Here is a 15,756-nt window from a genome sequence, read left to right as displayed (position 1 = left end):
TAATTCCCGAGGACACTCAATTACCACCGCGATCATTTAACTAGCACCAGCGCCTCTACGTCGGTTACATTCAAGACAGGTCAACATAGTATTTTCTCGTGTATGACCAAGATTGTTATTTTTTCTGTCTACGGTAAATTGTCTTGGGACATTTTTCAGATACCGCCACAGCATTATACAATTACAACTTGCACAATGATTATTCTGTTGTTGTTTCAGTGTGTTAATACATTCAGTGTCAAGATCAAAATCGCGTTTGTTTTTTTGTCACTTTGTTTATAACCAGTCAATTTTTTTCTTATTATATCATTTTGACATTCGTCAATATCATCATTGATCACTGACGAGTCCATGACGATTCTCCGCAGTTGAGATATTTTTCTAACTCGAGACACTGCAAGATAAACTAAGTTCGACCATTCGATACGATCATCGACGATCCAAACAACTGTATCAGTAATAGTTAATCCCTGAGATGAATGAATCGTCATTGCGTATCCTAGCGTCCACGGGGAATTATCAGCGTGTAGCACATCTTCAACAACATCAACATCAACTGCAACAATATCATTCAACACAAGATTCTGTTTCCTTGACTGTCAAGTGTCCTGGTATATCAACGTCAATATTCTGCCGCCGTGTATCAGCTGGTCGATAACATAACGGAACTGGCAACGTTGGAAACTTTTCTCGTTGTATCTGAAACAACTCCCGTTCAAGTGTATCACGAACTATCTTTCTTCTTGCAACTGTCAAATCGTTTGGTCTCCACACGCGTAAAAAGTCGTTCATGGGTGTTTCTGAAATTATCTCGCGCATTACTTCACACTGAATTTTATTCGGTTGTAGTCTGATTAATTTTTTTAATTCCTTTAATTCTGCATCAAGTGCTCTATGATCATCAGTTATTTCTTCATAGTAATCAACGAAATTTTTCAGCCAATCATGTGGAGATGGTCCAACTACGGGTGGTGGTTGACCGTGATCGCCGCACATTATCACAGCAGTATTTCTTGTTAATAACCAATCAAGAAATATTTTTAATGTTTCTGATGATACTGTACATATTTCATCCCAGATTATAATCCTTGGAATATATTTTTCTCTCATCCTCGAAGAAGTCCACGCGTCACCTTTGTACCTAAAAAGCTGTGATAAGTACATGATTGTACTCCTCGTTGTTTCATTTCTCGCGCGAGTCTGTGTTTAGGTGTCAGCACGATCATATCTGAATTCTAAAATAGTTCGATCGCTCGAGTGGTTTTACCAGAACCCCTAGGTCCGCTTAGATAAACTGTTTTGTATCTAATTATTGGATCGTATACCGATGGTGCAGACGATAGTTTTAATGTCTGATATTTTTACAGTAAATATCTTTAACCGCAGCATCAGCGGATTCGGAATAATTAAGTATATTTTCCTTTTTTATTCTCCACGAACCCCATGATGCACAAATGTCTATATTTAATTTTTCTAACAGTATTGAATATTTTTTACTTATATAAAACGAATCCGTAGCAACTCTGACAGCAAACTCAGAAACCTTATTTATCATCGATAATAAATGTATCGAAACTTACGCTAACATTGAAGATCTTAAATGAGTAAACTGCGGTGACTCACCGTCCATGTAGCTCACAACTGTACCTAGTTTATTTCCATTTGGTAAGAAAGCTATTTCTCGACTTATAAATATGTTCTTATTCGTTGTATCAGCGATTATAAAATCTAACTCAGCATCGTCCATGATCAATCTTGTACAATGTTGTTTATGATCGTATGATCCTCCTTGAGTGAACTTGTCAATTATTTTTCTATCAAGATCCTTCGTAATTTTATTTTCATAATCAGTTTTATCGGGGTTTTCATCATCAGGATATTCCTTTTGTTGTGGTCACCAAACTTCGGTTTGTTTTCGATATGATATAATTGCTTCGCTGATCGTCAGCGATATTAATATCGCACAATCAAGCATATATCGTAACAATACTATTGGTACCCACATTTTTTCTGAAAAATGTTTTCCAAACCAAACATAACAAATTGGATGAAGTCCTTTAGCAAACTCGAATGACTCGATACAAGCGAATTCAGTCAGGTCAAAATCCGGTAATGGTCCATTTATCGATACTCGCGTCATTTTGTGTGTCGGATGACCGAATCTTTTAAAGTCTACAGAACAATCTCCGTATCCGAGAAAACTTCCGGGATAACATGCAACCATATCAACTGAAATAACATCTTTATGATCGTATTTAGTATTCCATAATCTACCGTGCCCGTATTCGACGCAACTCGATATTATATCATCGAGAAAATCAAATCTAGTTGGTTTCCACGAATTTTTCTTTCTAGCAAACTAAGCCGCAACTGACGTAACAGTAAAACAGTTGCTCAATAGTTCGTCAGTATCATCAGTATATTGCAGTGCAAGATTTTTCATTTTCTCGTGGAGATGATCTATTCGATAAATAACGCCATTCGGTCTTACAAATTGATCAAATTTACTTTTTTCTTCCATATCTGATTCGTCGTTAGAACTCTGAAATAACCATACTGACACAGGATCGTTTTTACTTATTTCGTTAAAAAAATCAAACATATCTCCGCGATAGTATTTAACAGTTCGATCTCGTGGAAATATTGTTACTGCGTTAGTCCACGCGTGTGCGTTATGATCAATAATTTTAATTGAGGCTCCTTTTGATTTATATTTTGATTCATACAAAATCTCTCCTGTTATCGTCGCTACGGTTATTGGAAATTTTAATTTTTTTCCTAACTCAGCGACATCTTTGATAGATGCTCCGGTATATTTAACCATTTCTCCCCACGTGTTTATTATTTTACGTTTTTTATCTGTTAGACCGTTTCCACGAGTCGAAACGGTAAAATATTCTGTTACTCGTTCAGCTACACAGTTTATTTTTGAAAATTTCATCGGCGCCAGTTTATCAACGCTAGGTTTTTCATTTATCACATAGATTCCATAAATAACTGCGGTCACAGGATATGCTCGTTCATAATACGGTTTGTCAATACCAGTCAATAGACCTGGTTTGGAATCTTTACTTAGTACGACAGTTTTTTCACCGTTGTGGACAGGATCATATTTGTCACGGATAATCCAATCATTTGTTTCTGCAAGTATGACAAATTTTATTCTGAAAAGATATTTTCGATTGCTTTGATGTTCAAAGAGGTAGTTAATTATAATTGCTGCTTGTTTGTCGTTCATCGTAGTGTCTATGATATTTTTGTTGCGTATAATCTTGAACGTTGACCAGACATGACATGCACCATCTGTGTGAAATTATTTCTTGGCGCCGTGAATTTTATTAATCAAACTTTTATTTTTCTGATCAACCAGATCTTGCATCGGTAGGTCAGGAGATATTCTTTCGAGATTAAATTTATCTGATTTGCAAGGCTTGATTCGGGATAATCTATCGAATTCGTTCATATTATATTTGAAACAAATATTTAAATTAAAATATTATGTATACAATGTCTCAATGGAAATGGTTGATGATCGGTTCATTGATTCCTTGTAATAAATCCTGTAAAAAGGAATTCTGCGGACAACACATGCAAAACGTTCACCGTGGAAGCTTAGACCAATACCATGTCTGCGATGTGGTGTTGGAGTACGAGAAAACACAGTTGTGTGCGCATTGTGGTGGAAAAAATATCGCGAGCTTAAAAGATATTATGACAAAAAAAATAATGACAATGATAAAATTATCAAAAACGAAGAGGATTATCTAAATTTTCAGACAAATTATGATTTAAACAAATAACATTATTATAATGAACCACGAGTTTGTGTAGCATCCCATAATAACAAACTACGAATCAAATTGTGATGGCATAATAAGACACTGTCGATTGAAAAAAACCCAGTTAGTTCTGTTAGTAATGTTGGTTACGAATTGCTTACTGCTGGGAAGAATCCTTATCTCTGTCATCGATTCGTGTATGAATGTCACAAGGGGTTGATTAAATACGTTCTTGTGATCGATCATATTGACGGGAATCCTCAAAATAATAATTTTTCCAACCTTCAAGCTGTTACACAGAGCATGAATAATACACGTGGTAATACTGGGAGATGTAAAACAACCGGAAAGAGGGTGGTAAAATCTACAAACATAGAAACAGGCGAAGAAATTATATTTCAATCAATGAATTCAGCTGAGAGATATTTTGATATCTGCCGGCGTTGGGTACAATTTGTCGCGGAAAATACATATAAATCCGCCTTCTCTAAAAAATATAAACAAAGAATCATTTTCCAATATCAATAATGGAGATAAACTATTATCTTTAGCAAGTAATTACCTCAAATTATATTTATTAACTATTTTTTAATTATTTATTTTTTTGGCAGAAATTCCCACTCGTATGCTACTTATTTTTCGACCTGAGCGAAAGGGAGATAATTCTGTAAATATATATTTCTCCGTAGATTTCTGATTTTTATGGTCGTAATTAGTCAATTAGTCATCTATGTCGTAATTAATATCAATAATTACACTCGTAGAAGGATATTTATAGTTTTTAGCTCACAAAATAAAAAATAAATATATTTTACATCGTACAATATAGCGGAGTTATTTTTAAATCTGTTACGAGAAATCGAGGCATAACACGCTGTTAGTGCAGATATTTACAATCTGTTCAGAAACCGCTGTTAAAATGCATAAATATTTAAACCGATCTATAGGTAATAAAACGTTTAATGGTGCAGTGGTAGGAGATGTAAATATATTTTTTCAGACTCGATTTTATCAAGGCAGAACACGCTGTTTGAGTGCAGATATTTACAATCTGTTACGAGAAATGGAGGCAGAACATGCTGTTACATTTATATATTTACAATCTATTCAGGAACCGCTGTTTTATAATACAGAAATATTTACAATCTATTCAGAAACCACAGATTTAGTGCAGAAATATGTATAACTTACAATCTATTTAGAAACCGTAGCTATATAATAATTTTTGAAACGTATAATTGTTAGATGATTCGATAGCTCAGTTGATAACGTATCCGACCGTGATACTCGAGGTCTGGCGATCGAATCCCATGACTGACAACTGTCGATGGTTACGCTTATTTGCGATTTTTATAATTAAAAGCCTCGAAACTCAACAGAACCCATCCCACCACGTCACCAGTGGTGGATACATGTTTTGTATCACCCACGGGCTGATCATTGGGGGGGGGGGTTCTGTTGAGTGTAGAGAAGGCCTCCGTATATGTTGTGCCGTCTTTGTAAATATGTAAACACTACGTGTTGTGTCGTCCTTGTAAATATGTAAATACAATTATGTAAATATGTAAACATGTAAATACAATTATGTAAATATGTAAATACAATGCTGTAAATATGCTTCTATTTGTACTGTGCTGTCCCTAGAATTAAGTTAATTAAGGTTGTATTTTGTGCTGTCATAAATGATTATATGTTGTGCTGTCCTTGAAACATCCTCCTGAACTCGCTAGAACACTCGACTAGGGGTTTTTAAATGATTTTATGTTGTGTTGTGTATCCTCTGAACTCGCTAGAACACTCGACTAGGGGTTCATAAATGATTATATGTTGTGTCGTCATTCATTCATTATATATGTTGTGCTTTCCTTCAAACATCCTCCTGAGCCTGCTGGAACCCTCGACTAGAGGTTCACATGGGGATATATTTTTTCTTATATATATATATATATATATATATATATATATATATATATATATATATATATATATATATATATATTTATATATATATATACTAAATAATGAACCATGAAAATATCAATGATGTAATTGTTGCTATTAAAAAATTAGAAAAAGACAGTATTAATATATCTGATGAACTGAATCCTGAAAAGATTATTCTGATTTTGAAATTTTAGAAGAACGTAAAAATGATGGCGGTTATGTGCTCCCATCTGAATACAAGTTCATAAAACGAATTCAGGCGGCGATGTTCCGGTCACTAGCTGCGGTGAAGGATGATCAGGTCAAGGAATTCGTTTCTCTGTCTGCCGCAGTAGAAAAAATTAGATCGGAGTTATCCCACGAATACGAGGCAAAGAAAACGATTAGTACTCGTATAAGACAATTAAGAAAAATTATGTCAGCGAGTAACTTCGTTACTGGTGAAACGATCCAGAGTAACTTCGTTACTGGTGAAACGACCGAAGATGTGTAATATTTTATATTATTCTGAAATATTTTATTTATTCTGAAATATTTTATTTATTCTAAAATATATTTTTTATTCTGAAATATTTTATTTATTCTGAAATATTTTACATTTATATTATTCTGAAATATTTTATATTTCATTATTCTGAAATATTTTATTTTGTATAAAATCTGATCGATTTGTATAATTTTGAGTACCAACCACCATATGAGGATTACAAAATTGATCGATTTGTATAATTTTGAGTACCAACCACCCGATCAGAATTAACAAACTGATCGATTTTTGTATAATTTTGAGTACCAACCACCATATCAATTTCAGAACAATAATAAGATATTTCTGATAAAATAAAATATTTCTGATAAAATAAAATATTTCTGATAAAATAAAAAAGTATTTCAGAATAATAATAAGATATTTTTTGTAGTATTTTTTGCAAAATTGATCGATTTTGTTTATTTTGAGTACCTAACTACATATCAGGATTACAAAATTTATTGTTTTTGTTAATTTTGAGTACCATTTACCCCATCAAAACAATCTGATTGAGTTACAAGATTTTGAGTACCATTTACCACATCAAAACAAACAATCTGATTGATTTACAAGATTTTGAGTACCATTTACCCCGTCAATTTCTGAGTAAATAAAATATTTCAGAATAAAATATTTCAGATTATAATAATTATTTCAGAATAAAATATTTTAGATTATAATAATCATTTCAGAATATTTGCAAAACTGATTTGATTTACACAATTTTACCCCATCAAAATCAACAAACTGATTGATTTACACGATTTTGAGTACCATTTTCCACCATCAAAATCAACAATCTGATTGATTTGCACGATTTTGAGTACCATAGACCCCATCAATTTAAGATATTTCTGATAAAACAAAATATTTCTGATAAAAAAAATTCAGAATAATAATAAGATATTTTGTTGTAGTATTTTTTGCAAAATTGATTGATTTTGTTAATTTTGAGTATCATTTACCCCATCAAAATCAACAATCTGGTTTTGTTAAATTTGAGTACCATTTACCCCATCAGAATCAACAAACTGATTTTGTTAATTTTGAGTACCAACCACCCCATCAATTTTAGAATTAAAAAAAATATTTCAGAATAAATAAAATATTTCGGTATAATAATAAGATATTTTTTGTAGTATTTTTTTGCAAAACTGATCGATTTACATGATTTTGAATACCTAACTATATATGAGAATTAACAAACTGATCGATTTACATGATTTTGACTACCTAACTATATATCAGAATTAACAAACTGATCGATTTACATGATTTTGAGTATCAATCACCCCATTAATTTCATAATAAATAAAATATTCTGATAAAATATAATATTTCAGAATAGAGAAAATATTTCAGAATAATAATAAAATATTTCTGAAAAATCTATGATAAAAGTTTACGATTTCACATACAGGTTCACAATTAATTTCTCTCACCGAAGGTCAATTAAGTGTCCAAGGTGGTCAGTTAGTTTAAAGTTTATTCGTGTTAACATATTATTATGACACCGCAGATAAACATGATTAGTTGGTTCTTGCACGATCAAATCCCCAGGGGGAACTTGTGGTGTGAACGTGTGTAAGACATATCCTTGTTGAGCCTGATTTGATTTTCCGAGATCTATTTGATAGCTACCATCGATCACATCACAAACTAGATTAACCGCGATTGTCGATGTTATATTAACGATTCCCGGAGATACATGTCTACCACCTCAGTGTGGATCATTATTATATCTAAGAACAGTTGCTGGTGGGGATATTTTCCTCCAAGCATCGAGTATTTTAGGAAAGTTCTCATCAATGACAACATTGACGAATTTTCTTAATTTATCTGGATTATAATCAGGAAACTTAAATGTTGCAATATCAGCTTCGGATATTTTGTATTTGGTTGCGAAGGATTTTTTGTAATCGTTTGATGACTTAAGAACTATATCTCTAATTCTATTATAAATAACTTCAGAAGAATTAACTATATATTTTAAAACTTCTATGTACCTAATGATATTATCGCGCGCAGATGTCAAATCAGATAAATATTCTTGAAAACTATTACGTAAATTATTTAACTGTATTTTATGGTCTGAGTTTATTAAAGAAAATATAGAATCAATATTCAAAGCAATAACACGTTTATTAAGATTATAAAAAATAGATGAAGGATCATATAAAGGATATCCCCCTACCTCACCTTCTGGTTTTACTTCTATGTAATCTAACCAATCTGAATTCATTTTAATACCATGACGAAAACTATTCTTCGACGTAAAATCACCCCTCATTGGTTCTGGTGGTGCATGATATTCTGGCGCAATATCAGGCCAACCTAGTACGGATCTTATCGTGGACTGATAAATATCAATGGCATAATCAGGAGAATGTATCTCAACCGTAGAAGATAGCGTCGGCTCATGAACGTTAATTGATATTTTTGACTCTCTTCCGGTTATTGATTTTATTCTACGCGCAAATTCATCATTCATTTGTTCGATCTCATAACTACCAGTTGGTATTCCAACAACAAACCAGTCAGGTGTTCCATCCGGTTTATTCTTGTTAGTAAATACAAGTGAATTATTTGCTGGTGTACCATTAAATGATCTCGATCTGATATTTGGCCAGCTATGGTATACTCGTAATTGCGCTATTGCAATTTCTTTTACTGGAACTGCTGCTGGAAAATTGATGCTAAATTCAGGATTAATCGAGCTTACTGAGGTCATCGATGTTTTTGGTGGAGCTGTGTTTGTCACGATCTGCTGGAGTAATTCCGTTATTATTAATACTCGTACCTTTAATACCAGCGCAGTTGTATATTTTAATCATCTCTGAAAACTCGAAATCAGATATAATTCCATCACTGAGACTCGCTGATAACAACGAAGATAACTTCGAGTATGCGACCGTCGCTGTATGTAATTTTATCATGTAATCGGATAATTTTTCATTCGTGCAAGTACATATTTTTTGGCAATAATATTAAGAACACCTGCAATCGTTGTTGTAGCTGAAATACAAATAGTTACTGCTACTGGTACCATCATTGTCATTGTTGATAATATCACACCGCTTCCAGCAACAACAGCGGATACTGAATAAACGATCACGTCGACGATAAATAGTCGTCGTCGATATTTTTTTATTTTTACTGTATATTGTTCGACGATATTTTTCAACGCTGCTTGCCATTCACGTGCTTGATTGTACCTGTATTGAGATGCATCGTTATTTTGAACGTCGATTGAGGTACTCATTATTATTTTATGCAGTAAATAATTGAGGTGTTTCAGCTACAAATTCCAAACACCACCAGTAAGATGCTGCGGTTAATTTCTTATCTGCTGCTTCCAGAATAAATATTTCTTCGTTTCCTTTATTTAATATGATAGACACAACCCCGGAAAACTTAGCAGTTGAATGACGCCATGGATACGTTGTAAATATTTCAAATTTTTCAGCACTGAACACAGACAGCCTGTACACGCCTGTGACTGTTGCGGTATATTTTATAGTTTTATTTTGCTGCGACCATGTTGCGAATCCAGATGATACTGTGTATACGATGTTGGTAATATGCCCGGGAGTTATTCCGGCTGAAATTTTAAACAAACTGGTTTTATTAACGATTTCAGGAATCCCCGCTACGATGTCTTGCTGTTTTTTTAATCGTGTCGATGTTCGTCTTGATATCAACGGTCAACGGATTACCAAATAATTCCTCTGCGGTTTCATTAATTTTTCTAAAGTTTCTTTGAAGATTTGAAAACGCGTTTACATGAACGTCATACTCGGCCCGCAACGTGGATAGTTTACCATCTACGGTGTTGTAGTTAACGTCAACGTATTTTTTTGTTGCGACATCTTCGTCGGATGTTCGATCTCTCAAAACTACTATCTTATTCCCGTTCATACTGAGTTCTCCCGTCATTGTGTCACCGGTATTTTTTACACGATTAGCAAGGCTTTTTGCAATTTCATTTCTGATGGTTGTAAACGACATACTTGAATCCCTGATTTTTCCGCTGTCAGTAAACACAGGGATATTATCCGTGACCGCACCAAGTACTCGTCGAAATATATCATTCCATTTGATATTGCTGGTTTTTAGTTTACCATATCGATCCTGAAAAATAACAACCTCATCTGGGTCAACTCCAGCCTGGTTCATAATATCAGCGAGTTCATCTTTAGTCGCGTACTTCGACAGATCAATGTTATCGGACTTTTTCTTTACTGTAGAAGAAGATCTTCTTCCGTAAATATCAACCATTATAATTTAAGATCTGTTTAAAACGAATTGGTTGCTTGTATAATCATGTACGACTTTATGTGGCGGTTTGGATGATTTTGATATAGTGTTAAGTACATTAATTACTTCATGGCCGCATATTGGCGGATCTGTCATTGTTTGTGTGGGTAGCGTTGAATACCAAACTTGCGCGTGAAGTGGTGCATCATACTTGATAAACTCACGCGGTGGAGCTAACCCGTATGAATCAAAATAAACGATTCCACGTGAATCAACCGCGTATGATATGCAATGAGTACCGGGTTCTGAATTCGAGTCAAGATTAATAATACCTGTTTCGAATTCATTCGGTTGTTTCGGTAATTGATCTCGCATAAAAACACCTCTGAAGTTTTTTATTTTTAGTTGTTTATCAGCATCAAGTAAATCAAAATTTGATGATAGAGCATCTAATGAAGTGATCCTGGAAGCCTCAGACCTCTTCCCCAACGAGATCCCGGCAATCTTAGGCCAGATCCCTTTTTTTATACCCTTTTCCTGTTCCTTTCTTTAGAGCCATTCCAGCAGTGGTTCCAAATGCACCTAATGTGGCTGCTTTTGCTACGGCTGGAGCGGCGGCAGCTATTAACGCTGGTATTGCTGCAAGAAGTGGAATAAAACCACCTGTTTTAATTGAGTCTTTAATCGCACCCGCAGAGAGATTAAGTTTGACGCCTGTTTTTGATTGTTTAGCGCCGTTGAAATGTTTAAGTTGACGTTCTCATAATGACAATTTATTCTGACCACCCGTGATCTGATCTCGCTTTAGTGATATTTTCATTCAGCAGTTTTTTGCTGAATTTGATTGAAGGTTTTTAATCTGACCAGGAGTCAGACTGACACTAACGTGATGATATGGCATTTTATGATAAACACTTGTCACGCTCCAAATAATGATTATAGATTTTCCAGTGGTGCATCAACGACTCTCATTCGACCACTACCACCTTCAAGTAACATCGCTTTGTCACTGAGTATAACCGCGATTGCTCTGTAAGCACCATGAACAATTGGTGGACCTTCTGCGGTAACAGGAAGTGCTGATACCCGAGCTCGAAAGTGTATATCAACGACAGATTGTCTAGATAAATCAAGATGTTCCAGCGAAAAATAATAAATCGGATACAGACTTGTAAAATCTAACTGTGATATTTGCAGCCCAGTATCTACATTTTGATTACGTTCCATAAATGACATTAAACGATGATATGCACGCGCCACATGATTTTGATCAAAATTTAACAATATATCTTGAGATGGTTCTTGATGTCCATTTATCCGCAAAGAAACTTCATTAACGCCCAATTTGTCAAATATCATATGTGAACGTTCTTGATTACCCATCCGATGAATACCTTGCAGCGCAATAAAAATATGTCGTGGCTCAGAAACACCCTGTTGTGATGCTATATTCCATGTAAATATACCTGCAACGGTGCCTTGAGCAGAATCTGTGGTTGCTGTTAACCATGATAACAATGATTTACCGCCCTGATCCGTAAAAGAAAGTAATTTTTGTTCTTCAGTAATAGATGGAATCATTACAGGCATCCACAGTGAAAGTTTCGTTATAATTACTTTACCATCAGCAACACCTTCACCTCGCCAGATTGCATCATTATCATCACCTTTTCTTACGAGCACAAATGTGTGTTTAGCTCCAAAGATGACCTTTCTAACATTTCTGCAAAATCCAAAGATGTGAGTCAGTGGAATTGCACATGAAAAATTTCTATTTTCTCTTGACAACGCTGTCCGGCGTGTTGCAAATCCTAAGTTGTAATTTGCATTAACACTTTTTATAATATCAAAATGACCAGCTGGTCTAACTTCATGTTCAGGATCAGCTGTTTGTGGATCAACTGAAGGATCATGGTCCGCCAGTAATTTAATGTATTGAAAATGATTAGCGTTGTTGCTAGTATCCTTAGCAAACATCATTGTTGGACCAGCTAATCTTGTGTAATCATCAGAATATCTCGCTAGACCAATTATTGTTGTAGCAACATCGACATCATTCTGAATTGATTCAATATTTTTTCCATCAATCATGTATGTGGCGCTATTAAACAGTGCCATGATCCCATTGCTGACAAAACCAACACGCACATTGGCACCATACGGCGTATTAGCTGCAACATTCGTTACAAGTCTACCTTCTACTTCAATAAATGCCTCAGAGGGTAAGAAATATCTACTTGTATCCTGAACCTGCAATTCGATTCTTCCCTATTTATTTGGTTCTTTTGCGTCGTATGAATAAAACTGAAAATCACGTACTGATTCATCTTTAAGAATCGGTGCATCCATGTCAAATGCTGGATCGGATACGCGTTTAAACATTTTATTGTAATTACTACGATCTAAATCATCGTCGACGAAGACCACTTCCTGCTATTAAATTTGCTGCCATATTTTTTTTTTGTGCTTCTTCAGATAATTCCGCTAGTTTTTGATTTGCGGCTTGATTTATTATTTTACTGACATTTGCTGGCACAACTTCAGTGCTGGCCAGTTTCACCGGTTGCTGCGGTTTTTTTTCGTACTAATCGAGCTAGTCTGTCTTTGACTGTCGAGAACGCTTTACTGGCAAGATTACCAATAGCGCCAGGAATTTTATCACGAACAGCCTCTATAGCTTTCATCCCTAATTGTTTTGCAATCGGTATTGCTTTTGGAACCATCCTTCTAAATAGACCTTGAACAACATCACCAAGTCCATCTCCGTAAATTGTTTTGTAATTTGGTAGTCGTGAGTTTGCTACCCTGACCATGACTGGTCCACGTTGAGCAGTGTGTATAAACATTTTTTTAATATACTGATTAATTAATTGTTTAGTCGCTGTGATAATCATCAGCAATTTCATCAATAAGGGAAAGATAAATGCTGCGATCCATAATACCGCCAGTAAATCATTTTCGACAAATATCAGATATTTCATTAACAATTTCTGGAGAATTATTTCCAGCTCGTTTTCCTCCAATTAGTATTTCTAGTCGTTCTACGTCAGAAAGAACATTGTTAGGACAGGCAATAAGACCACTTCCTTGAGTAACCAAAGGAAAACCACTTCCTACAGCACTCGGAGGATCATCATCATCCTTTCCTGCCAACATCTGTTCCCTTTCTCTTTCAAACTTCTCAATTGGCTCCCTCAATGTAGTACGTCGTCGGGTATATAATCGCTGCAGGGGTGAAGGTTTTTGCTGTGATGAAGAAGATTGTTGTTGTTGTTGTTCTATCTGTTGCAGAGGTGGAGAAGATTGTTGTTGTTCTGCTTGTTTCAGTCTCTCTTTATAAAGTCTTTGTACTCCTTTATCAAGACCTGTGTATTTCAAATCATTATTTCTGGCTTGTTTTTTTGTTTTTATATATGCGATATATCCACTTAATAAAATTATAATCGTCTACTTTTTCATAACCGGGTTTTAAAATACTGGATTTATCAAGTATACCAATTACTATTTTTTCAGGTAAATCATCTTCTTCAGTATTTATAATTTCTCTGATAAATTTGTCATTAAATTATTTGATTAATTCAATGTTTTCTGCTATTGGTTTATATGCAAGTTCTCTTTTCACGTCGGCTATTTCAGTACGACCTTTACCAGTACCTTCAAGTATTTCTTCACCGACGGGTGGAGGTTGTGCTGCAGCTATTTTAGTTGGAAGATCTCGTAAAATCTTTTTTGTTTTCTTAGTTCTCGCTGCTATTTTTTCAGTTTGCTCAGCGGTTTGTTTTAATACTTGAAGAATACCCTTCTTCTTTTTCTTCCCCTCGTCCTCATCCTCGTAATCCTCATCATCCTTAAAGTCTCCCCATACAGCTTTTTCAGTAATTTTTGTAACCGGTTTAAATAACTGTTCTGTGCCCTCTACAAATTCAACCTGGGCTTCTTGACGTTCTTGCAATTTTTGTCTAACAGAATCACGAACAGGGATAAATTTCTTTATTGCTTCTAGTCTCTCTCGAGCTAATCTAGCAGTGTGAGATTCCCTAGCTGGTGGCATTATTAATATGACAAGTTTTAATTTATAGCAACAGAGGGGGCGGGACCTCAAGTTTGTTCGTTTTTGTAATGTACTCGCCATCGACAAGTTTTTAGTTGGAGAAATAACGTGGACTAACCCCAAGAGGGACTCTTGGAGGAAAACTCTTTGAGAGTCCTCTGTAGTTAGTTATTTTGATTTATAAGGTTATTAATCCTTTTTTTTAGGAATGCTTATTTCGGTTTTTGGACGCTTCCACAAAATGGTCTGTTCGCCCCCTCTGTTGCTTAATAATTTTGAAGATTAATCACACAGCTCTCATCGTGTTACATTTGATCTGTGAGCTGATTCTTGGAAGACACACCTCTGAAATTCCCAACACTTGGTAATAACTCTTTCGCAATATCTAAGCTGGAATAGCAAGGCTATCTGCCAATAACTCAGCGTTAGCTGATCAAATCCTCGTACAAAATCCGATACTATTCCGTCGCGAGAAGAGCACACTATAAATGATGATTTAAGATCTCCGCCATTTCCTTATAGACTGCTACACCAGCATTACCCGCTTGTTTAGTATTTATCAATGTTGCAAGGCCAAATCTTTTTGAAAACATCAGTTGGATGATATAATTATAATACGGCAAGTTAAAAACGAATAACAAAATTTCTAATAACTGACATAGCGTTTGCCATAAGACAAACTACAAAATCAGTTCAGTAGTTGGCAAGATACAATGACGCAGAAGGAAAGTAGATCTATGCACTTGAAAGCAGACATTCACAGCTTGCATCAATGAAGAATAGAAAATTCATGACTAGAATTATGAACGTAGCGCTTGCAAACGGCCACATAGTTTGTATCAATGAAGAATACAATATACGTGGATAGAATTATGAAAGTAGCACTTTCAGGCAGCCATTTACAATAATGCATAAAGGATGATCAGAAAATACACGCATAGAATTATGGCGGTAATCCCCCTCCATAAGTCTGTATGATGATAAAAAAGGCCCTTCACCCGTGATGATATTGACTTTCAGATTAGGGGCTGATATCACCTTTTTCATTAAAAGCTACACTTACTTGTAGCAACTTTTGACTGCACACATAGGTCTACATTTTATATACTTACCGGTATGTCTCGTGACTGTGTAGCTACAATCGGCTGAAGTGTTCTTTTGTTGACATGTACATTATATTTCTGGAACAAATCCTT

The sequence above is a fragment of the Sinohyriopsis cumingii genome, unplaced genomic scaffold (genome assembly GCF_028554795.1).
Source record: "Sinohyriopsis cumingii isolate HCF-2022 unplaced genomic scaffold, ASM2855479v2 utg000349l, whole genome shotgun sequence".
Taxonomy (NCBI): domain Eukaryota; kingdom Metazoa; phylum Mollusca; class Bivalvia; order Unionida; family Unionidae; genus Sinohyriopsis; species Sinohyriopsis cumingii.
The sequence above is the reverse complement of the archived record's forward strand: the minus strand, read 5'-3'. Positions refer to the sequence as shown.